The sequence below is a fragment of the Schistocerca cancellata genome, chromosome 3 (genome assembly GCF_023864275.1).
Source record: "Schistocerca cancellata isolate TAMUIC-IGC-003103 chromosome 3, iqSchCanc2.1, whole genome shotgun sequence".
Taxonomy (NCBI): Eukaryota; Metazoa; Arthropoda; class Insecta; order Orthoptera; family Acrididae; genus Schistocerca; species Schistocerca cancellata.
Window position 1 is genome coordinate 904,132,288 of NC_064628.1, and position 6,082 is coordinate 904,138,369.

Genomic DNA, 6,082 nt, shown 5'->3' on the forward strand with positions numbered 1-6,082 from the left:
AAAAAATTGTAAACTGTACTTCCTCTCTTTCCCACAGACCTGACCTCAAGATCGTTATTACAATATACAACTGGCCATTAAAATTGCTACACCACGAAGATGACGTGCTACAGACGCGAAATTTAACCGACAGGAAGAAGATGCTGTGATATGCAAGTGATTAGCTTTTCAGACCATTCACACAAGGCTGGCGCCGGTGACAAAAACTACAACGTGCTGACATGAGGAACGTTTCCAGCCGATTTCTCATACACAAACAGTAGTTGACCGGCGTTGCCTGGTGAAACGTTGTTGTGATGCCTCGTGTAAGGAAGAGAAATGTGTACCATCACGTTTCCGACTTTGATAAAGGTCGGATTGTAGCCTATCGCGATTGCGGTTTATCGTATCACGACATTGCTGCTCGCGTTGCTTGAGATCCAATGAGCGTTAGCAGAATATGGAATCGGTGGGTTCAGGAGGGTAATACGGAACGCCGTGCTGGATCCCTACGGCCTCGTATCACTAGCAGTCGAGATGACAGGCATCTATCCGCGTAGCTGTAACGGATCGTGCAACCACGTGTCGATCCCTGAGTCAACAGATGAGGACGTTTGCAAGACAATAACCATCTGCACGAACAGTTCGACGACGTTTGCAGCAGCATGAAGTATCAGCTCGGAGACCATGGCTGCGGTTACCCTTGACGCTGCATCGCAGACAGGAGCGCCTGCGATGTTGTACTCAACGACGAAGCTGGGAGCACGAATGGCAAAACTTCTTTTTTTCGGATGAATCCAGGTTCTGTTTACAGCATCATGATGGTCGCATCCGTGTTTGGCAACATCGCGGTGAACGCACATTGGAAGCGTGTATTCGTCATCGCCATACTGGCATTTCACCCGGCGTGAAGGTATGGGGTGCCATTGGTTACACGTCTCGGCCACCTCTTGTTCGCATTGACGGCACTTCGAACAGTGGACGTTACATTTCAGATGTGTTACGACTCGTGGCTCTACCCTTTATTCCATCCCTGCGAAACCCTACATTTAAGCAGGATAATGCACGACCGCATGTTGCATGTCCTATACAGGCCTTTCTGGATACAGAAAATGTTCGACTGCTGCCCTGGCCAGCACATTCTCCAGATCTCTCACCAATTGAAATCGTCTGGTCAATGGTGTCCGAACAACTGGTTTCGACACAATACGTCAGTCACTACTCTTGATGAACTGTGGTATCGTGTGGAAGCTGCATGGGCAGCTGTAACTGTACACGACATCCAAGCTCTTTTTGACTCAATGTCCAGGCGTATCAAGGCCATTATTACGGCCAGAGGTGGTTGTTCTGGGTACTGATTTCTCATGATCTATGACCCCAAATTTAGTGAAACTGTAATCACATGTCAGTTCTAGTATAATATATTTGTCCAATGGATACCCATTTGAGAGGTGGCATGAGCCCCCTCTCATATTTCTATCTTATGATTTTCCTCTCTAATTGCATGCAGTGAAAAGTCGCTATTCCTTCACACACGGACTTCCCACGCAGCGTCTCTCGTCACCCGGGTGGTCCGGTGACAGGCGGGCTCTTCTGATCTGGAAAGCGTTAAGCTGACGGGTGTGAGGAAGTCGAGTGAATGCTTTGCAGACGCCGACATTGTCAAAAGACACGCCCGGAGGGATCTGAAGTAGCGGCTGGGCTAGAGGTTCCGTTACTTCGCAGAAACTTAGCGAAAACACTTTCTGGCGGGCTACCAGCGAGGTGTGGGAATGACTTGTGTACCCAGGCAGTTTTGGCGGGAAAATTCCCGCGCTTTCTGCAAAATAGTAACTGTGATTGGCTTGCTCAGGGCATAGCTCCGTGACGTAGCAAAATCAGCGCAGAAATTGGCGCCAAGAATCTCCATTGGTGGAATGGTAGTGCTCCGGCAATAGAGGGGAATTTTCCGCCGGTTTTCGAGTTGCTGATTGGAACGTTTAACCACGGCCACTGTCGTGGGGGCGGGAATGTTGTGTGTTCGGCCTGTACGGGTGCTCTAGGTAGTCGGCTCTCGTCTTTCGGTCGAGGACGTCGAAGCAACGAGCCATCGCCTCCGGTACGCCAGATCATGTTCTGGCAGTTAAGAAGACAATTTGGTAATGTATGTCCGCAGCACCGGCAAATAGGGATTTTCCTAGGTGATAATCAGAGCTCAGCAGAGCGCGCCTGTCGTCTTTTTCTAACTTTGTTCTGTCTTGAGTAGCAGCAATTAATGTTGGGTTAGCTGCGTGTCTCTCTCCTAAGATTTGAGTGGCAAGGAATTGGCTCCACATACCACTTCGTCTTAAACCTCACAATCTAGTTTAGGGACAACTTCACCTTCATAGCGTTTGTTTGAGTATCCAATTTGAGCCAATTTGATGTATTATAAATGTTTCATGTGTTTTTGTTTATTATTTTGTGTTTAGTCTTAATAAATCATATTGTTATTTTGGACAGAACTTTCATTCTGTTAAACGGTAGAGCAACCCCATCATTCCTCACTATCTTGATGAAACCTTCGTTTATTTAACTTATTTATCAAATTAAATTATTGCAGGTGCCAAACTCTCTTCTACTCCACTGGCAGGGTTGATTAGAGTCAGTTCACGTATTTTTTTAATCCTTGTGCAACAGCAAAAGTTGGAGTTAGAATAGGGGGGGCTTAGAGCATCATGTACATATGTAGATTCTAGAAGAAATGAGCGTTAAATACACTGCTAGCCCCGGTACCTCGCACGTTTATCATCTTCATTTCTTCTTGGTGTGGCAATTTTAATGGCCAGAAGTGTATAATAATACTGGGATATGATAGTCGTGGAGGTGCTCTACAGTCCTATCGTGGCACTTATCATTCCATCCATTATCCCTCCACCGGAGATACTCAAGCAGTTAGCTGGGAGTTACTCACTTTGCCCACACCGGCCTGTTGCAGGTCGCTCTGGTGAGAGAGAATTTATCTCCCTCCTGTCAAGACGTCGCAGGGCGGAGCCCAATGTTTGCAGACTGGGGGCAAATAGTTGGATTCCTCATTCCGGGTCGATCCCTCCTCCCCTGTGCAACGCGAGCCCCCGGCGCAGCCCTTGCCGGGTAGGGTGTGACAGATGGGGCGGCGGCCCTGCCGGGCAGGCAGAGGGTGGGGGGCGCGCGGCTTCCGGCCGCTATTGAGCCATCATCGGCCCCTCGGCTGGCGACAGCTGCGAGGCGTGCCGGCTGTTGTAACATTAGCGGCTTAACTCCCGTCTCCGGTGTCGCGGCCGCCCCTCGCTTGTCAAACAAAGGCTCAGCAGCTATTTACCCGCCGCTGAAGACGCTCATTAAGTAGCCGGGACGCCACTGTCGCCGAAATTATTAATGGGAACTCCTTTTCTTTTTTACTCTGATAGGGCTGAGGGTAAACGTTTAACTCGGTCTCATCTTGACTGATGTCTGTAGGCTCACTAAAATAATATTATACAGGTTGACAGTAATCGAACTATATGTAATAAAATAACTATATATGACGGTAGTATCTGTTCCCGAAAGAACAGTTACCGTCAATGACCACGCAGCTTTGCTAGAAATGAAATGATAATTAAATAGACACCCTAGCTGCAAGCAGGCGTTGATATACTTTATTGGGGACATGTTGAAAATGTGTGCCCCGACCGGGACTCGAACCCGGCATCTCCTGCTTACATGGCAGACGCTCTATCCATCTGAGCCACCGCGGGCACAGAGGATAGTGCGTCTGCAGGGACTTATCCCTTGCACGCTCCCCGTGAGATCCACATTCCCAACATATCCACAACACTACATTCGTAGTGCGCCTAATAGATGTTTGCCCATCATACTCATTACTCGTGGCAGATTAATCTACCAAGTCCCGTACGAGTTCGGGCATAGCGTGTGCGTTCGCACAAGGTCAAAGGCCGGGAACCCATATTTTTAACTATATATGACGGTAGCATCTGTTCCCGAAAGAACAGTTACCGTCAATGACCATGCAGCTTTGCTAGAAATGAAATGATAATTAAATAAACACCCTAGCTGCAAGCAGGCGTTGATATACTTTATTGGGGACATGTTGAAAATGCGTGCCCCGACCGGGACTCGAACCCGGGATCTCCTGCTTACATGGCAGACGCTCTATCCATCTGAGCCACCGCGGGCACAGAGGATAGTGCGTCTGCAGGGACTTATCCCTTGCACGCTCCCCGTGAGATCCACATTCCCAACATGTCCACAACACTACATTCGCAGTGCGCCTAATAGATGTTTGCCCATGATAGTCATAACTTCTCAACGGTTTGTGTTAGGGCGTTCAAACTGAAAGATTGGCCGCGGGGCATGACGGGAATTAGTATGCGCTGGGTGGGTTCGTCAATAAGCAAAATCGGCGCTTTTTGGGGACTGAGAATCCGCATTTCACACTCGAGAAGTCTCTTCACCATCAACGGATGACTGTGTGATGTCCAGACACGGAATAATCATGCGATATTCCTTGGTGGAACGGTGACTAGGAAAGCTACGTGAAGGTTGGGAAGATGCTTTCGTCCCCCTTATCCAAAGTGTCCATGATTTCGTCAAGATGTGCTTCATGGAAGACGGGGCTCGACCCCATCGAACCAGGACAGTGTTGCATGTCCTAGAGGAGCACTCTGGGGACCGCATTCTGGCTCTGGGGTACCCAAAGGCCACTGGCATGGGCCTCTATTGGCCGCCATATTCTCCGGATCTAAACACATGCGATCCCTTCTTAGGGGGCTGTATTAAAGACAGTGTGTACAGCGTTAACCCCAAAGCCATTGCTGAGCTGAAAATAACCATTCAGGAGGTCATCGACAGCATCGACGTTCCGACACTTCAGCGGGTCAAGCATAATTCTGCTATTCATCTGCGCCACATCATCGCCAAATAATGACAGGCATATCTAACATATCATAATCTAAATCCTTATATCTGTAGTGACGTTTACGTGTTGAATGAAGTGTCGGCACACCTAAGTTTGTTAGTAATTCGCGTTTTTTTTCATATATCTCAATCATTGTCACCTGTTCTTAAACTTCTTGTATGCTGCTCCAAAGTGTTATCACTTCCCCAAAATCCCGAATCTAAATTCACTGCGCTAGGCTTTCCCTATCGAACTGCACTGCGCAACAAAATCAGAGGCTCACTTTTTCGCAACCCCGTAACTGTCTCCCAATGCGACGCATAGCTTTGAAATTTGGCTCTTAGATGCTTACAACATTCCCCTATGATGGTGCAAAATCGAGCCGTTCTGCGACGTCACCCTCGGGTTCGGCGACGCTTGGAACAGCAAGGTCTTGACACAAGCCACAGTTCAGAAGTTGAGGTGAGCTGTAAGATGTATTAATGATGAAACTTCCTGGCAGATTAAAACTGTGTGCCGGACCGAGGCTCGAACTCGGGACCTTTGCCTTTCGCGGGCAAGTGCTCTACCATCTGACCTACCCAAGCACGACTCACGCCCCGTCCTCACAGCTTTACTTCTGCCAGTACCTCGTCTCCTACCTTCCAAACTTCACAGAAGGCAGAAGTAAAGCTGCGAGGACGGGGCGTGAGTCGTGCTTGGGTAGCTCAGCTGGTAGAGCACTTCCCCGCGAAAGGCAAAGGTCCCGAGTTCGCGTCTCGGTTCGGCACACAGTTTTAATCTGCCAGGAAATTTCATATCAGTGCACACTCCGCTGCAGGGTGAAAATCTCATTCTGTATTAATGATGTCGCATTGTCACCAGACCTCACCACGATTCTGCCCAACACCACTGTGTATGTGTCAGCCAGTGGGAAGGTCAGCACAGCCCCTGTCACCCACATTTCACCCCTTCTTTTGACGCCTCTGCTGTGGAAGTCAGGACCGCGACACCCAGCGCTGAAATCACGCATTTTTATTTTTTTTTTATTTTTTATGAGTGGCCGAGGAAGACATTCGAAGCTCACCACCGCTCAGGATCGACTCTAAAAGGCCTCAGTGGTTGGCATAAAGGGCAATCAACCATCCTTTACTTTAAGGCGTCGATTCCCACACATTTCATGGTCGAAGACGACATTTCGCAGTACCATGACCAACAGGCAGCTGTTCT

At 48.7% G+C, this 6,082-nt stretch overlaps 2 non-coding genes across 2 annotated transcripts; both read right to left on the minus strand.

Moving 5' to 3' along the window:
* Window positions 1-3,639: 3,639 nt before the first annotated feature.
* Trnat-ugu (transfer RNA threonine (anticodon UGU)) lies at window positions 3,640-3,714 on the minus strand. Its single transcript has one exon. It is a non-coding gene; the product is annotated as a tRNA-Thr (tRNA).
* A 363-nt stretch (window positions 3,715-4,077) lies between these two features.
* On the minus strand, window positions 4,078-4,152 carry Trnat-ugu (transfer RNA threonine (anticodon UGU)). Its single transcript has one exon. It is a non-coding gene; the product is annotated as a tRNA-Thr (tRNA).
* Window positions 4,153-6,082: the final 1,930 nt, after the last annotated feature.